The sequence below is a fragment of the Geotrypetes seraphini genome, chromosome 13 (assembly GCF_902459505.1).
Source record: "Geotrypetes seraphini chromosome 13, aGeoSer1.1, whole genome shotgun sequence".
Taxonomy (NCBI): Eukaryota; Metazoa; Chordata; class Amphibia; order Gymnophiona; family Dermophiidae; genus Geotrypetes; species Geotrypetes seraphini.
In genome coordinates this window covers 36,069,749-36,095,151 of record NC_047096.1, presented here as the reverse complement: position 1 = coordinate 36,095,151, position 25,403 = coordinate 36,069,749, and positions in this window count along the sequence as shown.

The window sequence follows — 25,403 nt, the reverse complement described above, 5'->3', positions numbered from 1 at the left end:
TCTTCTTCTCCAGGTAACAGTGATGGAGTGTTGAGTGCTGGCGTGGTGGTTCGAGTTTCTTGATGTGATTATTCTTCTGTTGGGATGTTGGAAGTTGGTTGTACTGGAAGTTGTGGTTGTGGTGGGAAAGTTGTTTGCTGCTGCTTTCCAACTAGAAATGAGGAGGATTATCAAAAGGGTGGTTAGTGTGTGTGTATGCAAGGAGAGCTTCATTTTTGATGTCTGGTTCGAAGTGTTAGGTAGAAGGAATGGTTCTCCCTTTGAGTCCCAGCTGGATCGGGAGGGGCCGGTTTTTTCGTGTTGGGAGGAGGGGGAGGAGCGGGGATCTCACGCTCCTTACCTTATGTTGGAAGTCGGCAGGAGGTCCTGTGGAGTGGTGTTCCCGGTTCCTAGGTCTGCAAGTGCTCCTCTCAGGTGCTCCACGGAGACGCTCACTAAGGCGCCGTTGACCCAGGGTCGAATTAAATATGGTGTCCTCCTGCGGGAACGGGGGGCGGAGCAGGGCTCCCACGCCGGCCCGTTCGAGCTGGCTTGTGTGGTGTTGGCGACGGGTTTGTCTTTTTGAGATGGTGTCCTCCTGCGGGAACGGGGGGGGCGGGGTAGGGCTCCCACGCCGGCCCGTTCGAGCTGGCTTGTGTGGTGCTGGCGTCGGGTTTGTCTTTTTAAGATAGTGTCCTCCTGCGGGAACGGGGGGGCGGAGCAGGGCTCCCACGCCGGCCCGTTCGAGCTGGCTTGTGTGGTGCTGGCGTCGGGTTTGTCTTTTTAAGATAGTGTCCTCCTGCGGGAACGGGGGGGCGGAGCAGGGCTCTCACGCCGGCCCGTTCGAGCTGGCTTGTGTGGTGCTGGCGTCGGGTTTGTCTTTTTAAGATAGTGTCCTCCTGCGGGAACGGGGGGGCGGAGCAGGGCTCTCACGCCGGCCCGTTCGAGCTGGCTTGTGTGGTGCTGGCGTCGGGTTTGTCTTTTTAAGATAGTGTCCTCCTGCGGGAACGGGGGGGCGGAGCAGGGCTCTCACGCCGGCCCGTTCGAGCTGGCTTGTGTGGTGCTGGCGTCGGGTTTGTCTTTTTAAGATGGTGTCCTCCTTTTCAGTTACACCTTAGGCTCTTTTATTTGTCCTTTGTTTTAGAGGGATGAGTGTATGACTTTGGATTTCATGTTTATCGCTAGGAGTCTTTTGGGGCTGATGGAGTCCTGTTGAGGCTGGTTACAGTGGTGGCTGGTTACTGTGGTGGAGTTCAATAGGCTCTTCGGGTTGGGACGGGTTACTTCCTTAGTTGGCGCTTCACGAAGGCGCTCACAAAGGCGCAGGCGCCTTTGTCGTGCGCCTTCGTCGGCACGCCGAACGGCTGCACGCCGTTGGGGAGATTCTTTTTAAGTCTCCCGAAGACTCTGGCGATGCGGGGGAGGGGCGGAGCAAGGGCTCCCACGCTCCTCTCCTCTCCTGTAGGCTTGTGCAGCAGAAAGGCTGCAAAATCAGTGGGGAGTTCTTTTTAAGTCTCCCGAAGACTCTGGCGATGCGGGGGAGGGGCGGAGCAAGGGCTCCCACGCTCCTCTCCTCTCCTGTAGGCTTGTGCAGCAGAAAGGCTGCAAAATCGGTGGGGAGTTCTTTTTAAGTCTCCCGAAGACTCTGGCGATGCGGGGGAGGGGCGGAGCAAGGGCTCCCACGCTCCTCTCCTCTCCTGTAGGCTTGTGCAGCAGAAAGGCTGCAAAATCGGTGGAGAGTTCTTTTTAAGTCTCCCGAAGACTCTGGCGATGCGGGGGAGGGGCGGAGCAAGGGCTCCCACGCTCCTCTCCTCTCCTGTAGGCTTGTGCAGCAGAAAGGCTGCAAAATCGGAGAGGAGAGTGAGCTCTGAGTGGTGGTGAAGATGGGTTAGGTTTGGCAAACGTACAAACACTCCAGAGAGTTTCTTTGTTCAGATATACAGTACTATAGGTTAAAGCTTACTGCACTAGAGACTGCAATCTATTAGAAGGCCAGCAGATGGCAATGCTCTGGTTTAGGGGTTCAAATATTGTGTGATGGTTGGTCTGTTCTGATCTTGTAATTGATCTTTCGTTTGCTCACTCTCCCCAGCTGTAACAAGATAAAAAGCCCTGCATATTGCGTAAACTATTGTTTTTATATTCCTGCTGTGTCTTCTTGAGTGTCTTTGAAAATCTCACTCTATAATATTCCCAAGAAAAAGCAGGGAGGTTGGAAGGTGCTGAGGACAAGGGGACACGCAGTGGAGTCTGGGATGCAGTTGTTTTAAGTTCCCAGTGCATTCCTGCAGTGATGTTCCAAGAATGACATTCCAGCCTTGATTATTATGTAACAAGGGTTGTGAGACCCTTCTTGCAGCCAAAATGCCTTAGTAAATAAGAAAAAACATACTTTATCTGCCTGATATCACCAATTAAAAACTTGTTGACAAATGTGTTTTCTCAATTATGTTATTAGCAACACTTTAACTTTATGAAATAACAAATTGCAATTATAAAGAAAATAAATAAATAAAATGAGACAATTGTATTAAATATTTTGTTTATTGTGCAAAATATAAAACCCAAGCTGTCAACAGGTAAACAATAAAAAATTCCAACCCATATAAATTATCCTCCATAGCCAGCTGGAACACCTTTAAATTAAATTACCATGCCAGCTGGAGCCTTGCAGGGGTGACATGGACATCCGTGCTAATGTCCTGGTCACAGCCCACAACATGGGGGCTTAATGATCGCTATCTGGTGAAAATGAAAGCCCCTAGAAATAAAAACCCAGCTTGTAAATGAAAAGTTTGCTCGGGTACTACTATGAATTATTTCTATAGCGCTACCAGACGCACGCTGCGCTGTACAAAGAGTCACAAAGATTAAGAAAACAGTTCCTGCTCAAAAGAGCTTACAATCTAAATAGGCAAGACAGACAAACAAGATATCATGGATACAGTTAAGGGGAATGGTTAATCAGCTGGCTGGGTTGGAGGGCAGAGGAGTAGCGTTAAGGATTGAAAGCTATATCAAAAAGGTGGGTTTTCAGTCTTCTTTTAAACAAGAGAAGGGGCTTGATGGATAAACTTGGGTAATTTATTCCAGGCATAGGGAGCAGTTAGGTGAAAGGAACGAAGTCTGGAATTGGCAGTGGAGGAGAAGGGTAACGCTAAGAGTGACTTATATGAGGAACGGAGTTCTCTGGGAGGTGTATAAGGAGAGAGAAGAGAGGAGAGATATTGAGGGGCAGCAGAATGAACACACTTGTAGGTCAGCAATAAGATCTTGAACTGTATACGATAGCAGATAGGGAGCCAGTGAAGTGATTTAAGGAGAGGGGTGAAATGAGCGGAGCGAGGTTGGTAGAAGATGAGTCACGCAGCAGAGTTTTGCACAGATTGCAAGGTACCCCCCCCCCCATTTTCTGTGACAATTATAACAATCGCCCAACTAAAAACAAGACAAATGAAATGACAAAGGGCATGTTGGGTGGGAAAGTCACCTTGAAGGGGCAGAAGGCCTAATCCTCAGAGGCACAGAATTAAATAATAAAACTGTCCACACCCTGAGCTTGGTATGTTCCAATCTAGGCTTGAGATTTTCATGCCCTCAAAGGTTTGAACAATGACCTGCCAATTACAGGCCATCATTCAACATCCCTTTCCTTGAGACCCATAAGAGGGCTGGGTCACTTAGGCTAAGCCTTGCCCACTTCTCTTTGCCTGCATTCAGCTGAGAAGCTTAGCTAGGCCCTACAGGAGCCTGCTGTACTCATCGTCTGTGGATGGCAAAGAGGCTCACATCCTCATTATCGGGCTTGTACTTGGGACAAGCCCATCATACACTATTCATATTATAGTATAGCCAAACCCTTACCATGTTCTTCCTGAATGTAACTCATCTAGAGTAAACCTCTTCTCCAAGCAGTAGATTTTCTCCTTCCCTGCCTCTACTCCAGAGTATAAGTGGTGCAGGCAGGTTACTGAGACAAACATTGAATACTGTCTTACCAACCTGCTCCTTTTTCAAGCAAACAATTATGTTGACTGTGTAGTTCCTAGAAAGAGGATTTTATGCTTCTCAGCATGATGGATTTCACTGCTAGCACTGTGTTACTTCAGGAATACCTGCTGTAAGCATGACACACAATCTAGTGTGTCAAGAAAATTAGCTCCATTGAGGTGTCCTATGTTAATAAATATCATTTGGCTAAGAGAATAATGACTATTATTTATCTTGAATAGTGGATTACTGTAATTCGTTTCACTTTATAGATATTATAGGTAGACCTCTAGTAGCTGTATCTAGTCTTGAAGAAAACTGGATATTTCAGCCTGACCCTTGTGTATCCTAGTCTGGTTTTTGGGATACTCACAATGAATATACATAAGATAAGATTTACATACAATAGAAGCTTATGTCACATATATTTATTGTGGATATTCTGAAAACCAGACTGACTGGGGAGTTTTTGAGGACCTGGTTAAGAATCATTCAAAGCATAAGTAAGGAAGTAGGGAACTACAGGCTGGTGAGTCTGACTTCTGTGGTAAATACAGTAAATTAATGGAATTGGGCATAGAGAAAGAGAGAGGAATGAGGTAGAGATGCACAGGGAATAGGATTAGAAGGAGAAATGTTGGATATGGTGGTGGAGAGGGAACTGAGGGACAGAATGAAGGAGATGCATGGGGGAGGAAAGTTGGGTATAGTGATGGAGGGAGAGATGTAGCATTGTGTTGAAGAGGGGTAATAGGAGAAAGGGTCATGGGGCTGGTGGGCAGTGGTGAAAAATGCTGCACATGTTCAAGGGGATGAGAGAGGGGAAAATGTTGGATGTGGCAGTAGAGGAGGTGGGAGAGATGCCTGGATCTCTCAAGACAGATGGAGAGAGAGATGGAGACATGTTGCTAATAGGGTTGGAAGAGAGAGGTAGAAAAGTTGGACTCATGGAGGGACAGAGAAAGAGATGTTGGTTGGGGAAGGGAATGAGGTCTGGAAGAGAAGAAGCATGCAGGAGGTAGAAAGAAAGAAATATTGGATGCACAGTCAGAAGGAAGTGCAACCAGAGACTCATGAAATCACCAGACAACAAAGGTAGGAAAAATTATTTTATTTTCAATTTAGTGATCGAAATGTGTTAGTTTTGAAAATTTATATCTGCTGTCTATATTTTGCACTATATTTGTCTATTTTTCTATAGTTGTTACTGAGGTGACATTACATATTTTAAAGTCATCTGCCTTGACCTCTTTGAAAAAACCCCGAATATAAATGATATAATTAACACTTTCTATGCGTACAGTGTGCTTTGTGTTACTTAAAATTTGTGGTTACCATTATGTATTAATATTGTGTGTATATGAGAAATGGATGGATGGAAGAAATTGCATTACAATTAGTACTAATATTATGGTGTGTGGTCGGGGCAGAGCCTAGGGGGGGGGTCTGGGGCGGAGTCTGGGTGGGGTACTCGGTTGATATTTGTTAGATTTAGGAGGTACTTGGCTTGAAGAAGTTGAGAAACACTGGATTCCAGGACCAGAGGCAACATAGATTCATTAGTGGCAGGTCTTGTCAGACAAATCTGATCAATTTCTTTGACTGGGTGATCAGAGAATTGGATAGAGGGAGTGCACTAGATGTAGGGTATTTAGATTTTAGCAAAGCCTTTGACAGTGTTCCACATAGGTGTCTAATAAATAAATTAAGTGCCCTCGAGATGGGCTCCAAAGTGACAGACTGGGTCAGGAACTGGTTGAATGGCAGGCAACAGAGGGTAGTGGTCAATAGAGATTGCTCTGGGGAAAGGGATGTTGCCAGTGGTGTGCCTCAAGGATCAGTTCTTGGGCATATTCTTTTTAACTTCATATAAAGGCTGCCAGAAGTACTTCTCACCATAACCCCTTTATAATTTATTGTGAGCCCTCCCCCCAAAAAACCTCCCCCAAAACCTACTATACTATGTCAATCTTCAGTTGTCAGTACCCAATTATTGACAATTGGTTTATTCGCCAGTTAATTTGCATGCACGTCTCGGAAGCGCACCTAAATTTTAGCGTGCAAATCTAGGCGCCATATATCGAATCCAATGGGGGGGGGGGGAATGTGTTTTCGTGAAGGACACTTTGCAAGCTAATCCTACAGGGTGTGACTTGAGCTGGGCTGTACTGCGCTCTAGCTACACCCTGTGTGATTTACCCACTGAAATGCCCCTGTCCATGCCAGGGAGATGGACTGAGGAGAGGAGATGGACTAGGGGCCATATGTGCACCTGCCATATGTGCACCTTTTGCAGCTGCGCTCCTTGCACAACCCTTGGTAGGATGCTGGACTTGAGTGTGGGGGGTCTAGTGAGAAGATGTTCCAGTTGGAATGGAACGGTCTGTTTTTGGCTGCTCAAATTTATGTTGGAAGTGCAGGTCCTAGAAGAAATCCCTAAACCCCATTTTATAAAGGTGGAAAAGCTTCCAAAGCATGTGCTGTCTTTATTAGAAAATAATCACTAAACAGCTGCTGCTGTGGCTAAAGGAGTTTTGCAGAATTCATCCTCACCTCTGTTTTCAGTTCGAGTACATCCCTATAAGGATTGTGCAGTTTGGTCCTTTGTGTGTTCCGTAGTTTGATCAGCCATAGTGGCCATATTTCTCGGTTTTGTAAGGTTACACAGATTTCTGTAGCGCACTGGGCACAATTCACAGGGAAAAAAATGGTTGGCTTCACAGAACCAGCATTCGCCCCTCCCCCCCACCTCCTTTTCACAGGATGCCCATTGAGCACACTGGCTTCATTACTCGAGATCCACAATTCTTATGGGTGAAAGATGATGCTACCGTGAGTGTTTATGTCTGGCCCTGTCCTCTTTCCGTACTATCCTTTCTGTGCCTGCGTCCACATACTACTTGACAGGCGCATGCACTGGTATGTGGTGAAATCTCCAGCTTTCAATGTTTTTATTTTTTAAATAACAAAATTTAAACAAAGTAATCTTTTAGATACATTGTAGGTAACAAAAATAAAAGTTCAATTACATAGTTATCATTAAAGTACAATCAGAAAAAAATTGCAATTAAAGAGATCAATTACATAATGCGTTATAACAGTAGGATTGCACCTGGCACAGCTTGATTGCCTCTGCTGCCAGACGCCCCCTAAGCATCACCGTCTGCCCCACTAGGTCTCCAGTGCCTTCTTTTTTTCGTTCAAGGCTTGCTTTTACTTAAAAGGAAAATAAGATTCAATCTACCTTCCACGGTTAAGATTAATGATCAGGAGTTGACGTACACTTTTGTGCTAGTGATGAAAAACAGCAAACTAGAAAATAACATCCGCACCATTTTAACAAATTACTAGCTATTTTCTTTTACTCCGGGTAGCAAGTATTTTCCATTAGCTATAAGATATAATATGCACTTATTTGGCTTTTATTAGTCCTTTTTTTTTTTTTTCTTTTTCTAATTGAAGCAACGGTCCTTACCCAGTTTTGGAAATTCTATTTCGAATCTATTTGTACAACCTCAGCAGACAGCTCCAACACAGCTAATCGAGGAGTTCAAGTCTCCTCTAGCTTAAATGATCTTCGTCATTAAACCCCCCAAAAAACCAGAGGCGGTTTTACACTGTATATATCATGTTAAGATTAGGTGGCGTCTCTAGCCATGCATCTGCCTCTTTTTACCCATGCACATCTGGGCAGCATGAATTTGCCACTGGCAAAGGGGTCCGCGGCTGGCGGGTGCTGGAGAATTTGCTCGTGGCTCCCCTCGGAGCCCGCTGGGTCGCCGTAAGGTTCGAGGGCTAGAGAAAGCCTCCGCTCTCGATTTCCGCGGCGCTGCGGGAGGCGCGCGGGATTGTCCGCGCACGTGCGCGGATGCGGACCCGCAGCGCCCAGCTGTGGCTTACTTGCGCGGGCAGAGAGCCTGAGAGGTGCCTGGAAAGACTGCGGCGTGCAAAACGGAAAAGAGAGAGAGGAAAAATCAGCTAGAAGCAAATGGGAAAGGGGGGGGGGAGGCGAGTTCTCCCCACGATAGAAAAAAAAAAGTTTTAAAAATACCTTGTTAAATTCCGAATACTTTTCCCAGCTTTGATTCTGATCACGATTTCTTTTTCTTTTTAATTTTAATACAAATCTTCACCGCAGGACGCTGCTTCTTCTTCCAGATTCGGGGTGGTGGGGGGGGGGGGGGCTTTAGTGTAATCAGGAGAAGCAAAAAAAAAAAAAAAGTGAAAAACCCGGGCGATTTCAGCTCTCGAATTCATCCATTTTCATTTTCTTTCTTCTCTTATTTGCGCCATTGTCCTACTTACTCTCTCCCCCACCCCCACGGCAGTCCCCTCTATACCTCCCCCGCCACCTTGCCTCTGAATGCAAGTGTCACAGCAGAAGTGAAAAGGGCTCCCGGTGGTGAGGGGCTGCATTGTCAAAGCCAGGGTTGTGTTTATTGTGTCCTTTTGGCCTTTCACTGCTCTGCCTGCCCAGTGTCTTTCCCACCCCCATGCCCACGGCCTCCATCAGCGGGGGGAGAGATAATTAAGCCAGGGTTAGGCGTCCTTTTTTATGATAAAACAACCAAGCCCACACGTTCCAACAAAACTAGGATTTTCGTGGTTGCCTTTTTTTTTTTTTTTTTCCCCCTCCGAAAAAGGTCCAGGAAATGTCTTTATTGATGATGTGTATCTGTGTCAAAAAAATAGAACTGGAAAGGATAATCTCCAAACGTAAAAAGTGAAGAAAGAGCCGAAGAACTAGCAGGTATTGTGTCTTATTGCTATTTTAACTAAGCTTTTTAAAAAGTGCAAACCAGTTGTTTAAAAGCTGGAACGCTGGGTTGAATTCAAACTGTACATATAGAAATGTATTTGTTTTTGTAGACACAGGCAAACTGCATGATTTAAACTTGCATAGGTGTAATAATTTGGGGGGGGGGGGAAAGGGGATGGAGAAAACGATTTTAGTTGAACTATAAAAGTTAGTGTAACCTTGAATGCCTACAAGGGTTTTGCCGTGCCCAGTTGCCACCCTGGCCAGTTGAAACTTATGCTGATTCATAAAACTTTTGTGAAGTTTACAGAGCATGCTGTAGCCAGGACCTAGAAAGTTTTCTGGTTGCTAGGTGGCTTGGTAGCCGCCAGGAAAAAATACAGTGGGGACCATTCAGCCCTGGACGGATCCACCTTCCCAGAGAAAAGATCAGATGAAAAGATCAGTTTGCTCTCATGGGGAGACTCTTACCTGCGAGTTGTTATAGAACTTCCGGCACTCAATTAAAAGCCTTTACAATAGTCAGGGGAAGATATTTGACCTTGATAAGGATATCACCAGAGTTTGCAAGTTGAATTGTTCATGACAAAAGTTTGGAAGGAAAAAAAGATAATTCAAAATTAACTCTGCCTGTGAAGTTGCATATAGTTACTCCCTCCCCCTTCTATAAATGGTACATACATTTGTACAGGATCTTAAGAACATAAGAATAGCCTTACTGGACCCATGGTCCATCAAGCCCAGTAGCCCGTCCTCATGGTGGCCAATACAGGTCACTAGTACCTCGCCAAAACCCAAAGAGTAGCAATATTCCATGCTACCGATACAGGGCAAACAGTGGCTTCCCCCGTGTCTTTCTCAATAACATACTATGGATTTTTCCTCCAGGAACTTGTCCAAACCTTTCTTAAAACCAGCTACGCTAGCCGCTCTTACCACATCCTCTGGCAAAGCGTTTCAGAGCTCAACTGTTCTCTGAGTGAAAAAATATTTCCTCCTATTGGTTTTAAAAGTATTTCCCTGTAACTTCATCGAGCGGTCCCTAGTCTTTGTAATTTTTGACGGAGCGAAAAATCCATCCACTTGTACCCGTTCTACTCCACTCAGGATTTTGTAGACTTCAATCCTATCTCCCCTCAGCCGTCTCTTTTCCAAGCTAAAGAGCCCTAACCGTTTTAGTCTTTCCTTATACGAGAGGAGTTCTATTCCTTTATCACACACAAATACAGTAAATTAGATAACAAGCAGTTAGCAATCAATAATTGTTGGTTTTTTTTGTTTTAAACAAACAATTATTGATGTTAACTGACACTAATTTGGATTTGCTCACAGATATGACTGTGTATGATTTTATAAAGATCCGTACCCAGATCTTCTTGCTCGGAACCCAAAAGGAGCAATAGCCATGAAAGGGGCATGGATGGGTAAGAGGCATTTACAAAAGATGCATGTACGGTTACAGAATTCTAGGGATCTGTGCTCTAATTGTGCAGCAGGGTTTACAGCAGGTTTCGGTAGGTGGAAATCCTCACACCCAAAGTTGGATGCATGAATCCGTGCTAGGTGCTATATTCTATAAAGAGCACTCATCCTGAAGCACCCTTTATAGAACCGTGCTGATTTCCCCCAGCATCTATTTTTTTGGTCACCATTTACTGAATCTGGCCCTGAATGTGTGTGAAGAGGGACTGACTCTTATCAGCAGGGAAGAACCCCACCTTGTCCAGTCACTTGCAGATAAAGCTCTACACAGATGTCACCTCACAATCTTTCTTTTAGGAGCACTCTAAAAGGTTGGCCTTTTCCAAATCCTGGTCCAGGTGCACAAGTTATTTCCTTCTCCAAGTGAACTTACAATCAAAGTAGTAGGTGAACAATGAAGGAGTGACTTGCATAGGAGAACGGTCGGGGAGGGGGGGTTGATCCTTAGTTTCCCTGGTTTTCATCTCATTGTGCTAACCATTAGGCTACTTATGGAATCTTATCCTCACATTTACCGTATTTTAGTTTTTTAAAAGCTACGTTTTAAAATTGCTCCAGTTGTTCAGAGATAAAAACAAACAAACCAAGATTGTCAAAGATGTATATAGGTTGTATTTGAGTGCTTGCCTTTATTTTGGGGTCTGCTCCCTTGTGCCTGGCTTTGTTCATGCATGCGTTTGTTCAAAATGTCTTTGGAAATGCAAATTCAGAAGAAAGATGACAGAGGAACTCTGACCCCTGTTTGAGATGGGGTCTCTGTGCAACTGGGGCCACCCTAGCTGCACAAGGCTTTCTTTGCAGCATACATCTGCATTTTATTTTCAAGAAGAATCTTTTTTTCCCTCCCAGCACACATTGTTGTATGTCTCAATAGAAAAATAACATTTTTATCCTAAATTGACAGTCTTTAACATACTGGTGTGACCTGTTTTTATGTCTTTTGAAAATGGGAAAAACTTAAAGCTCTAACATGTCTCAGATGGGGAACTTTGCTAGCTTGCAAAGTGAGGGGCTTGTTTGCCAAGGTTCATACCGTAGAATGCCTAGGTAGTCCGCCTTTCTACCCTTACTTCTGAACAATAGTTTGCCATGAAGCAATGCCCCACCCATTCATGGTGCATAAAGGAAAGCAATGTGCTTTTTGCTTGAGGGATTGGAAGAGAGAAAATGATAGAGATCTCTCTGGTCTTTCCTTCTAATCAGCAAGGGCTCCTTAAAGGTGGTGACAGTGGTGACAGTGGCGTAGCAAGAGTGAGAGGTACCCAGGGCGGTGGTGCCCTCTCCCGCCCTCTTATCGACCCTCCACCTCCACGCGTGCATGCCACTTCCTGCCCTGCCCCCCCGTACCTGTGCAATGTTCCTGGCGTGACCAGCAACCTCCAACCTACTGTCACGCCAGCATCGGCTCTTCTTCTGATGTCACTTCCTAGGGGCGGGTCCAGGAAGTGACGTCAGAGGAAGAGCCGATGCTGGCGCGGCAACAGGTTGGGGGTTGCTGCTCTCACCAGGAACGTTAGAGGTATGGGGGAAGGGAAGCTGCACACATGCGCAACAGGGGGGGTGGTGGAGCAGGGAGGGGGATGGGTGTCTGCGTCCTCACCAAGACGGCACTTGGGGCAGACTGCCCCCCTTACTATGCCACCAGGTGGAGATGCTTCCTAGCACCTATAGGGATGCACCAGTAATGGGGTATGAGTCTGAAATTGGAAAGTAAAATGCATTTCTAGTCATAATGAGCATTTTGGTTTTCAGTGAATTTGTTAGAAGCAGCACTAGGGACTGGATTTGCTGAAACAATGCTTCTCAACTATATTTTGGAGGTCTATCTAACCAGTCAGGTTTTTGGGATACCCACACTGAAAATATGCGCGAGTTAGAGATCTGCATACAATAGATCTCCATTATAGGCAAATTTATCATTATGGTAATCCTGAAAGCCCAACTGGATAGGTAGACCTGCAGGACACAGTCAAGATGCACACTATACTGATGTGTTGTATGCTACCAAGCATAAATATATGTTTCATGTTCACAGGTCCAAAATGGTTTCTATTTACTAATAAAGGGGCTTTTTTTTTTTTAAACTAAAGGGTGTTAATTGATTTTATACTCTTTCAGTAAGTACAAAGACTAGGGGACACTCAATGAAGTTACACGGAAATACCTTTAAAACAAATAGGAGGAAATAGTTTTTCACTCATCGAATAGATGAGCTCTGAAACTTGTTGCCAGAGGATGAGGTTACAGCGTTTAGCATAGTTGGGTTTTAAGAAAGGTTTGGACAAGTTCCTGAAGGAAAAGTCCATAGCCTACTGTTGAGACAGACATGGGAGAAGCATTGCTTGTCCTGGAATCGGTAGCATGGAATCTTACTACTCTTTGGAATTCTATACGACATCTTCCTACTCTTTGGGATTCCGGAATGTTGCTATTATTTGGGTTTCTGCCAGGTACTTGTGACCTAGATTGGCCACCGTGAGGACGGTCTACTGGGTAGATAGACCACTGTTCTGACCCAGTAAGGCTATTCTTATGTTCTTATGTTATATACTAAGATTTCTGGTTGAAGTGGGCCATGAGGACGAGAGTAAGTTTGAGTGGCATGGTATAGATCTGAGTATAAAACAGGTACCAACAGTTGTCTGGGATCCAGTTACATTCAGGTCAGTAACAAGATAACCCAGCTAAAGTTAGAACAGCCTTTTTTCTATCCTTTGTCCAGAAAGTTCCCTTCTCAGTAGCGTGAATATTATTGTTATGTGGGTAACTCTTGTCTCTGCCCAAACTGCCCTGACACTGCCTGGATAGTGCTGAGTCGCTGTTACTTCATTTTCAGCGGCACTTCCTGGGTATGACCCGGTAAGTGGGACTTATTCAGATAGGACCTGTGTGCAGCTGGATAGGTTTGGCTGAATATTGGACCCTATATTCTTGTTTAAACATGAGAATTAAAGTAGTACATTCAGAAACTCAGCCAAAAGCTGTGGCCAAGGAAGATAGGCAGTATTTAAGAACACAGTATGACATAGGAATGCTTACTAACCTGAAGATCACATGTTCAGACATGCTCCCTTCAGTATCTCCAAAGCAAAAGCACTTCTTGTCATGTTTTTATTTTCAGGCAGCCAAGTCTTGAACTATTTTTTGTTGTTTCTATTTATTTCCATTTTGCATGCAGATGCATCTTACCCATAGATACAGAAACTTCAGTGCAGTATTCCCACATGGGGGTCTCTGTTTTTTACAGTCTACTACCATGATAGATTTCCTCTTTCCACAGTGTCCTTAAAAAGCAGTCTGAGTCAGAAATATTCCTCAGGACTGTATGAATATGATCTACTGCTCACTTTTTGTTTCATTTTCTGTTCCTGTCCCCTGTTCCTTCCTTATGTATCCAAACTCTTCTTCCTTAACCTGGCCTGCTCTTTCTCCCAAAATCTTGTAGTCATTAACTTTATTTGGATTGTTTTCTGTGTGGTAACCATTGATCGATATCGGATCTCCTTTTTCTGGCTAAAATTATAAAGAAGTACTCTTCCAGATAAGGGATTCTTTGGAGAGCTGTGATAGGTTGAATGTTAATATTGCAGGTTTTCTAGCAGGTTCAGGAATAAAACCAGTTCTAATGTCAGCAAGGAATATAAGGAGGAATTCAGTAAGGCTCGTCTAAGTTAGGTCCTGGAATGATGCATGCTTTGCATGGAACAACTTTTATAGAATACTAGCTTAGTGCACATTTTGGCTCCAATTCTATAAATTACGCCTAAATTTAGACACCTAGATCAGAACACTGTATGTGTGTATGTACGAGGGTGAATCAAAAAGACAATTGTTAAATTACACAATAACCGGAACAGAGCTAGCGAAATGCATCGTATGTATTCGTACATTGCAAGTTGGATAGTTCGTCTATGCACAGTGCAGCACTCGGCCTTTAGTTGTGTGGCAGCCACGAGGTCAGAAACACGGACACTCTATTGCAAGATTGCACCATCGAAGAACAAGGTGCAGGAAGTGTGCTTTCTTTGCGCAGAGGGAGTGAAACTTGTAGAAATTCACTGTCAGATATTGACTCACTATGGACATAGCACCATGAATCTACAAATGGCTTATGAGTGGATAAAAAGATGACGGTCGTTCTGGTTGCCCATCAACCCTGCACATACAAGAGCACATTGATAGGGCAGATGCCTTGATTAGAGAAGACTGACAGATAATGGTATCTCAACTGGCTTCAGATTTGGATATCAGCTGTGGATCTGCATTTGCCGAAATGCATGATGACTTGGGATACAGGAAAGTTTGCACACGATGAGTTCCCAAATAGCTTACTGATCTGCACAAGCAACAGAGTGTGGAGGTTGTGACCCAGTTCCTGAGATGGTGTGAAGAAGATCTGAGACTGAGTATTCTGAAGAGAATTGTCATTGGCAACGAGACATGGGTGCACCACTGCGACCCGGAGAGCAAAAGAGAAAGCATGATGAAGTAAAGAAAGCGGTGCTCACCTGGCTTTGGGAGCAGCCCAAAAACTTCTATGCAGGAATGCAGACGCTAGTTCAGGGGCGTCAAAGTCCCTCCTCGAGGGCCACAATCCAGTTGGGTTTTCAGGATTTCCCCAATGAATATGCATTGAAAGCAGTGCATGCAAACAGATCTCATGCATATTCATTGGGGAAATCCTAAAAACCCGACTAGATTGCGGCCCTCGAGGAGGGACTTTGACACCTCTGCGCTAGCTGAACGATACAACAAATGCGTCGTGTTCCATGGGGAGTATGTGGAAAAGTGATATGTTCAATTGCTCACAGTTACTTCTATTAAAGCTGTTAGATGTATTTTGCCGTTACTTTTTGATTTACCCTCGTATGTACACCACCTTCAAGGCCTGTTCAGGTCAGTCTTCTGTCATTACTAAATACTTCACAAGGCACATGCTCGGACTCTTTCAGTCACTGGGCTGGCTCTGTTCCTGAGGCCGTTAGGATAGAGAAGGATATACGGAGCTTCAAAACAAAACAATATAAAAGTTAAGACCTATATTTTGCAGTATTGTTCGCTGGTTATACCAGTGTGGTACCAGCTTAGCTGTCTTTTTTTTTTTTTTGTATATCTTTATTAATTTTTCAGTCTAAAAACAATGCATAAAGGAATACATACCAGTAATTTAAAAAAACAGCACATACATCAATCAACAAATATATGAGAAACCATTTTCACCCCCCCCCCACCCACCCTAATTCCAATGTATTCAATAAATCATACAACAGTACATACAGGTAATTAATAAACAAATCCAAATATAATATCCCTCTCCCTCCCACCCACCCCCCTTCCCTGGATGTACAAATCAAACCGGTAACAGGGGAATAAACCATTTAATCAAAATTAATAAAATTGGTCAATGGACCCCACGTCCGTTTAAACAACTTATTATTATCCATTTGTTCTGAATTTATTTTCTCGTATTTATAACACAAGCATAATGAATTCCACCAAAAAGTGAAATTTAATCTGTCAAAATTCTTCCAATTTTTAGTGACCATTTGCATGGCTATCCCAGTCATTATACCAAGTAATCTACTTTTATGCCTATCTAGTGGAGGTGTAGGAAATAACAATGTCCCACAGATTACCGCTTTATACGACAGCGGAACCGCAGTCTCCAGAATCAAATTAATATGGCCCCATATAGATTTCCAAAAGTTGAGTATCAAAGGACAATAGAACTTAGCTGTCTTTTTTGGTATAGGGCTGATTTTATTTCAGGAGTATCTTTATAAACCATTTTTGTATGTAAACACTGATTTGCATTTGTAAAAAGCACGTTATGAAATGACCTCCCTTCTAAAAGTCTGCATGGTGCTGTGACTTCAGAGTGTGAATGTTCAAGGGAGGAGTTTGTGGAGCATGGGCGGAGCTGAGGCTTATATGTGAACAATGAGGCCTGGTCCTGAGTAAACATCAGCGACTTCCATCTTGATGTTATTTCTGCAGGATTTCTGTTGGTGGTTTATAAAGACACAGCGATACCTAGTGTTCTTTTAAAATAGGCTGTAACAGAAGCCAAGTTTAAATAAATACATTCATAGAATGTCTGTAGATAGATTCAGTTTTGTACAACAGGTTTCATTGTGACTTAAATTTTTTTAAAATTCTAATTTGTTTAGAACTTTCTATTTGATTAAAAAAAAGATTCACAGATTTGCATCAACCTTGTCCTGATAAAGTGAATCCAACCTATAATTGGTTAACAACCTTAATCCCTTGGAGAGAATGCTTGAACTAGGAAAATGCAATAATTTATTTTTTATTTTTTTTATAATTCTTTATTCATTTTCACAAATTACATTAAGTGTTAATATTTTCATTCACAGTAACAATAAATACATCACTTATAAACAATCATTGGTATATTACATATATTCTTATCCCTACCCCTCCCTATCCCTCGCCCATCCCCCCCAACCATATACTCCATTAGTGTATGATATATGTAATAATAAAATACCCCCCTCCCTACCTCATAAACTAATAAACATAAGGGAAATAATTTTACTTAATCCTGACAATATTTTGTTAATGGTTTCCATACATCCTGAAATTTCTTAAAATATCCCTTTTGTAACGCAGTAAATCTTTCCATTTTATAGATCACAAATCCAACCTATAATTGGCTAACAACCTTAATCCCTTGGAGAGAATGCTTGAACTAGGAAAATGCAATAATTACTGAAGTTCTATAAATAATGGACATCAGTATGAGCCCTTGGTATACAAAAGAGGGAATATGGGCTCGGGTAGTAACTCATAGGTGACCAGCACCAGACATAAGTCTAAAAGAGAACTGCCCCATACATCATTTAATCCTTTTTGATATTATCAATCTAATCATAATCCCATTTAAGTCATAGTCAAACATTCACACCAGGGGAAAAAGGAATGTTTGAGTATGACTTAAATGGGATTGTGATTAGATTGATAATATCAAAAAGGACTAAATGATGTATGGGGCAGTTCTCATGTCCATTATTTAAAGAACTTCAGTAATTATTGCATTTTCCTAGTTCAAGCATTCTCTCCAAGGGATTAAGGTTGTTAGCCAATTATAGGTTGGATTTGTGATTGGACTTTATTGGCTTCAACATTGTCCAAAGGGTTATATATTTTTTGTGCTGATATCGTGAAGCCTTCTGGTCTACTGTAGCTCTCAATCCAAATGCCAAGGAAAGAAAGAATCTTTCTTTCTTTTAGCATTTACAAAATGTTCAGTAGCAATAGTGAGCGGTGGTGGGGAATTCATGATACATGGTTCCATGCCTGGGGGGATAAAGTGAGTTGGTCCTCGGTTTTATTCCACCGCATAGAGAAATATGTCTTAGGGAAATCAGAACTGCAACTATGTCTCTTCAGTGGAGCAAAACCAGGCCTGGATCAACCTATTTGGTAAACCTATATACTGTAGGTGGAATTTCAGGGCAATATCACTGGGATGCAAAACAGACCAGTTATAATAACCTAGTTATAAACCAACAAAGTGAATATGATACCATAGGCATTAGAAACCTCATTCTAAATGGCTCTTTCCTTGTCATTGCCTGTCACAGATTATTTTTTAAACTTGTAAACAGATATTCTTCCTAGTTGCCTAAAGATAGTTTCACTGAGTGGGTACAGTGCACAACAATGCGGGCTAAGAATTAAAGGGGGTCTATATTCAGCCATCGGTGGTCGGCGTCATGCTCACTGCCGACGGTGTTATTCCCAGATATTCAAAGCCAGGACCTGTGCAAGCTTCAGCTTTGAATATCCAGTTATTTTTAAGCCAGCTAACACATAAGTCAATATTCATCACTTAAGCGGCCTTGAGTTGCCACATAAAAATAGGACAGACATTTATACAGTTACATTTAAGTGCTAACTCTGGAAGCTTAATTACAATTGCAATTTTATTTATATACCACAGTATCTTGCAGTTCATTGCGGTTTACAATAAGGCAACTGAAAATATCAGTGAAGAAAACAAACAAATTTATTCCAGTAAAAATACGATTTCAAAGAAAACCTAAAATGCATGTAAGAAGGAGCAACAAAAATCGGTTCCCAATGGTGCTGCCTGGAAAGATATCAGGCGCTCTGTAAATCGCTTTCGGGTTTTACCCTTCATAATGGGGAAAGCAAACCTAGATGGACGTCTAGAGGTGGCAAAGACAACATGATCCAGCAAATAATTAGGAACTAAACCGTGAAGAACTTTATAAAGAAAGCAGCCACATTTGAACACAAGCCTGGCCTCCACAGGGAGCCAATGAAGTTGGCGATAATAGGAAGATGCATGATCGTATTTCCCAAGGCTAAATATTAAACAGAAATATACGTAGCCAATGGAAATGATTTTGTGAAGCAACCAAATAATATTACATGTCAAGAATACCTAATAATGATTGTGTTAGTACATGAAGAACACGTCAAAATATGAGCGGAAGTTTCCAAAGCATTGCAAAGCCCTTACGGACCACTGTACTCACTTTTTCTTGCATAGTCAAATTCTATTCAATAATGCGCCCAATACCTTAATTGATGAAACTAAAGGTTAAGAAATCCCTCCCACCCAAATGTTTTCTTCAAAAATCCGTGCAAGGGTTGCAAAGAAAAATCTGATCTTATCAGGATTGTTTCAATCTAAAATCATCCATCCATTGCTTAACAATCTTCAAAACATTTTCAACTCTCCCAGCTTCGTTTGAGGGTAGCCCAGGGATAGGTAATACCAGGGTAATATCATCCGCAAAGCTGTATATCTTATTCCCACAACTAGCCAACCTCAAACCCAAAGAGCAAACTGAAAAGCAATGGGGATGAAGGAGACCCTTGTGGAACTCCACAAGGGTTTTGCCAAGAATTAGACAAAACAAAACACATGTTAAGAATGAGATTTTAGAAACCCTTGAAATCATTGAATCGCTGCCCCAGATAAACCCAGTGAATCTAAACAGGAAAGCAAACTGTCATGATCCACCAAATCAAATGCACTACTTAGATCAAGTTACAAAATCAGAACCCCCTTGACCTCTACTGAACAATGCCAGAGTATAACCAAGTAAAAAGGCCCTTACAGTCTCCGTCCTAAAAAATGGTCTGCAACCAGACTGCAACTTATGCGATAGATCATGTTGATCTAAGTAGTGCAACAACTGCTTATACATTAACCCTTACATCAAGTTGGGATGGAGGTAATAGGTCTATAATTAGAAACCAACCCCACTAATTCTTTAACATTTGAGTAACAATAATATGTCCCAGATATATAGGGAAAACTCCTGATTCCAATATGGTCAAAATCTAAAAACAGAGCTATCCTTAAACACATAGAAACATGATGGCTGATAAAAGCCAAATGGCCCATCCAGTCTGCCCATCCACAGTAACCATTATCTCTTCCTGTCCCTAACAGATCCCACGCGCCTATTCCACGCTTTCTTTAATTCAGACACAGTCTCTGTCTCCACCACTTCTTCCGGGAGACTTCCACACATCTACCACCCTTTCTGTAAAAAAAGTATTTCCTTAGATTACTCCGGAGCCTATCACCTCTTATCTTCATCCTATGCCCTCTCATTCCAGAGCTTCCTTTCAAATGAAAGAGACTCGACTCATGCGCATTTACATTACGTAGGTATTTGAACGTCTCTTATCATATCTCCCCTTTCCCTATTGGCTAAGGCTCTTAACATTTGCATCTCCTCTTCCTATAGGCTAAGGTTCTTTACACCTGCATTGTGAGGTCATAGAGCTGCCCACCCGCAGTAACCATTATCTCTTCCTCTCTCCAAGAGATCCCACGTGCCTATCCCAGGCCCTCTTGAATTCAGACAGTCTCTGTCTCCACCACTTCTTCCAGGAGACTTCCACACATCTACCACCCTTTCTATAAAAAAAAGTATTTCCTTAGATTACTCCGGAGCCTATCACCTCTTATCTTCATCCTATGCCCTCTCATTCCAGAGCTTCCTTTCAAATGAAAGAGACTCGACTCATGCGCATTTATTTTTTTTAAATTCTTTATTGATTTTTAAACAAGAACAGTGTTATATAAATAAAACAACAGTATATTATTGCATTCAGTCATAACACTAATATCTATATAGATAACAGAACTATCATTCAATAACTCATGCGCATTTATGCCACGTAGGTTTTTACAGAATACCAATGAAAATAGGCAATTAATATAGAAAGAGCAAAAGCCCTCACTTTATATGTCAAAATGAGGGAGAGTACAAAAATATAACACAAAAATGTAATCAATCAGAAATAGACTGAAAGAAAGAGACCTCAGTACCGGGAAACTGCAGTGAATCAAATCTCTTTTTATTCATTTATGACAGGTTAACGTCTGATTTTTTTGCACAATATTCAAAAGCCTGCCAAAAAAACGTAAGAGGCGAGTTTAAGTGAAACTCTCCCTCCACCGTATGAAAAAGTTAACAAGAGTATACTGCGGGGGTATACTGCTAAAGATTTGATTCACTGCCTTTATCCTGCCAGTGGCCATCTAATCAGTTTGGGCACCTTTTGGCACTTAGTTGTGATTGAATCAGGTCTTGCCAAAAATATCCTATTTGTTGCTCTGCATGTTTTTTGGGTTTTTTTCCCATTATCTCCTTAATTTTCCAGCGGTCACTGACCCTCTCCCCCCACCTCCTGATGTGAAAGGAAACTATCCCCCCCTCCCCCATCATGAAGTCGTGTTATTATTTTTTAATCACCGTCCCTGCTGGTAAAAGTTCCAACACTCATAGGAATTCCATGAACGTCGGAGCTTTTACCACTGTGGCTGGTGATAAAAAACACGCGTCTTCATAAAAGGGGTGTGTGTGTATAACTTTTCATTGGTTCCTGAGGGATTGTTTCCTAAGTGGAGTGGAAGATTAGCCTAATCGTTAGTGCAGTCACCTGAGAACCAGGTGAACAGGGTCCAAAACATAGTAACGGCAGATAAAAACCCCGAATAGTCCATCCAGTCTGCCCAACCTGATTCAATTTAAATTTTTTTTCTTCTTAGCTATTTCTGGGCAAGAATCCAAAGCTCTACCTGGTACTGTGCTTGGGTTCCAACTGCTGAAGTCTCTGTCAATGCTCAATCCAGCCCATCCATACCCTCCCAGCCATTAAAGCCCTCCCCAGCCCATCCTCAACCAAAAGGCCATATACAGACACAGACCGTGCAAGTCTGCCTAGTACTGACCTTAGTTCTTCAATAGTTACTATTATTTTCTGATTCTAGATCTTCTGTGTTCATCCCACACTTCTTTGAACTCCGTCACCGTTTTCCTCTCCACCACCTCTCTCGGGAGCGCATTCCAGGCATCCACCACCCTCTCCGTAAAGTAGAATTTCCTAATATTGCTCTTGAATCTACCAAGTTCTACCGTATTTTCACGCAAATAACACGCACCCGTATAAAACGCGCACACGTGTATAGCGCGCAGAAATCACGATGATAAGCACAAAAACTTTGGTATAACGCGCTCACGATTATACCGCGCATGCTGCCCGACTCTCCGTTCACCCCCCTGACTTCCGTGCACTGCCCCGCCTCTCCGTGCGCTGTCCCGACTCTCCGTTCACCCCCCCCCCGACTTCCGTGCACTGCCCCGACTTTCCGTGCGCTGTCCCGACTCTCCGTTCACCCCCCCCGACTTCCGTGCACTGCCCTGACTTTCCGTGCGCTGTCCCGACTCTCCGTTCACCCCCCCTGACTTCCGTGCACTGTCCCCCCTTGAAGGTCTGTCCCCATCCTGAAAGCCTGATGCCCCCCCCCGACGTCCGATACATCCCTCCCCCCGAAGGACCGCCGATTCCCCAACAATATCGGGCCAGGAGGGAGCCCAAATCCTCCTGGCCACGGCGACCCCCTAACCCCACCCCGCACTACATTACGGGCAGGAGGGATCCCAGGCCCTCCTGCCCTCGACGCAAACCCCCCTCCCCCCAACGACCGCCCCCCCAGCCGACCCGCGACCACCCTGGCGACCCCCACGACCCCCCCACCCCCCTTCCCCGTACCTTTGGTAGTTGGGCCAGAAGGGAGCCCAAACCCTCCTGGCCACGGCGACCCCCTAACCCCACCCCGCACTACATTACGGGCAGGAGGGATCCCAGGCCCTCCTGCCCTCGACGCAAACCCCCCTCCCCCCCAACGACCGCCCCCCCCCCAAGAACCTCCGACCGCCCCCCCAGCCGACCCGCGACCCCCCTGGCGACCCCCACGACCCCCCCACCCCCCTTCCCCGTACCTTTGGTAGTTGGCCGGACAGACGGGAGCCAAACCCGCCTGTCCGGCAGGCAGCCAACGAAGGAATGAGGCCGGATTGGCCCATCCATCCTAAAGCTCCGCCTACTGGTGGGGCCTAAGGCGCGTGGGCCAATCAGAATAGGCCCTGGAGCCTTAGGTCCCACCTGGGGGCGCGGCCTGAGGCACATGGTCGGGTTGGGCCCATGTGCCTCAGGCCGCGCCCCCAGGTGGGACCTAAGGCTCCAGGGCCTATTCTGATTGGCCCACGCGCCTTAGGCCCCACCAGTAGGCGGAGCTTTAGGATGGATGGGCCAATCCGGCCTCATTCCTTCGTTGGCTGCCTGCCGGACAGGCGGGTTTGGCTCCCGTCTGTCCGGCCAACTACCAAAGGTACGGGGAAGGGGGGTGGGGGGGTCGTGGGGGTCGCCAGGGGGATCGCGGGTCGGCTGGGGGGCGGTCGGAGGTTCTTGGGGGGGGACGGTCGTTGGGGGGGAGGGGGGTTTGCGTCGAGGGCAGGAGGGCCTGGGATCCCTCCTGCCCGTAATGTAGTGCGGGGTGGGGTTAGGGGGTCGCCGTGGCCAGGAGGGTTTGGGCTCCCTTCTGGCCCGATATTGTCGGGAAGTCGGCGGTCCTTCGGGGTGGGGGTGCGAGTGGTCCTGCCGGGGGGGGGGATGTATCGGACGTCGGGGAGTCGGCCGGGCAAGAGGGCTTGGGCTCCCTCTTGCTCCGATCGTGGATGCGGGTGCGGGTGGGAGCGCGTGCGAGCGGTCGTTCGGGGTGGGGGTGCGAGTGGTCCTGCCGGGGGGGGGGATGTATCGGACGTCGGGGAGTCGGCCGGGCAAGAGGGCTTGGGCTCCCTCTTGCTCCGATCGTGGATGCGGGTGCGGGTGGGAGCGCGTGCGAGCGGTCGTTCGGGGTGGGGGTGCGAGTGGTCCTGCCGGGGGGGGGGGGATGTATCGGACGTCGGGGAGTCGGCCGGGCAAGAGGGCTTGGGCTCCCTCTTGCTCCGATCGTGGATGCGGGTGCGGGTGGGAGCGCGTGCGAGTGGTCGTTCGGGGTGGGGGTGCGAGTGGTCCTGCTGGGAGGGTGAATCGGGCGTCGGGCGGGGTGGGAACTATGTTTTAAAACTTTTGTATACCGCGCTCACGCATATAACGCGCGAGGGGTATGCGCGGTAGGTAAAAACGCGTATAACGCGCGCGTTATATGCGTGAAAATACGGTAGTTCTACTACAGCTTCTTGAGACTCTGGGCAAGTCACTTAAACTTCTTTTGCCACAGGTATAAAATAAGTACCTGTATTTAATATGGAACCACTACCACAGAAAGGCAGTATCAAATCCAATCCCCTATGTATAAAAGGTTATACTCCTATATCACACATATATTGTGGAGCCAGTTCATAAAAAACAAATGTTCAAAGTTTAAAAGCTGAGCATACTTCATTTGGAGACCAGCGAAGTTGTACATGCAAAGGTGTTAACTCTAAATCCTGGATTCCAGTTGGTTCAACATGTCTGCAGGTTTGGCTGTAGATTAACCAGCAGCACCCTGTGCACAAAGTGAATCTGACTCCTGCTCCTTCAGTGGTGGTGGATCTAGCAATGCCCTGCCTTTCTTTCTCCACCTGCTCAGCATCTTAGCCTGTTAATTTTGCTGTCTCTCCCATCTTCTCCCAAGCACCATAATCCCCCCACCAACACACTCTTTGTAAAAGTGCAGGGGGGTGAGAAGGAGAGGGTGCTGGTATTGGGGATACCCCTCGTGCTTGGTGCCCTGTGAAGCTGCTTAGGTTGCACATTCCAGTACCTGCCTGTTTTTAGGCCTGACCATTGCAGAGTGAGCTTGTTCCAACCTCCTGAGAAAAATAAGATCCTGAAACAGAACTTTAGTACATGGGCCTTATCACCATGTCATAGCTTGACATAGGCAGAATTTCTTCAGTGAAAATGGAATCTAAACACAAATTAATACTGTGAAGGGTAATTTCATAAGGAGATGCCTAGTTAAATCCTCTACACAGGCACGTTTGACAACGTTTGACTGTCCTGGCTCTGAGAAGTTTGCATTATAAGAATACAAGGAAAAGTGTATTTTCATGTACAGGCCCCATGGAGTGGAACAAGTTGCCTGTGAATCTGAAAAACTTACTGGAATTTGAGAAATTGTTAAAGAAACATTTGTTTTACATTAAATATGACATCCAATGATATTGTGGTAGCACAAATGATTGAATCATGTCATCTGGTAATATGTTGGATCTGTTGGGTCAGCAGATTTTTTTGTAGTTGTGTAATTATTTAATATGGGGTTCATAATAAAAAAAAAAAAGTCTAAAAAGTGTCCTAAATGGCTACTTGGACGATCAAAAAGCCTGATCGTCCAAGTACCCATAACCAAAGTTGTTTTTTAGACGTATCTAAAACCAGCTTAGGCCTTTCCCCTGCCTCTAAACTCACAGAGAGAAAAGAGGCGTGTTTAGAGGGGGGAAAAGGGCGGGCAGTGGGCGGGAGGTGGGCCGACCTACACCTAGGCGTACAACAAGTATTACCAAAACCATAGGCAGGTTGCCTAGTCGGCACTTAAACCTTTTTGACTTAGACGAAGTCAAACCAGGTCTAAGTGCTGAAAAAGGGGCCGTTGAGCTGATGGCCGCTAGCGCGATCAGTTCAGCGGCCCGGCAACCTACCCACCCACCGCAACCATCGCGGCAGGAGAGATGGCTCATCTCCCCTACCACGATGCCATCACTCCTCTACCTGAACTGCCGCGACTCGCGGCAGGAGAGATGCCCTATCTCTCCTGCCGCGGGTCATGGCAGTTCAGGTAGAGGAGTGATGGCATCGTGGTAGGGGAGATGAGGCATCTCTCCTGCCGTGATACATCACCCCTCCC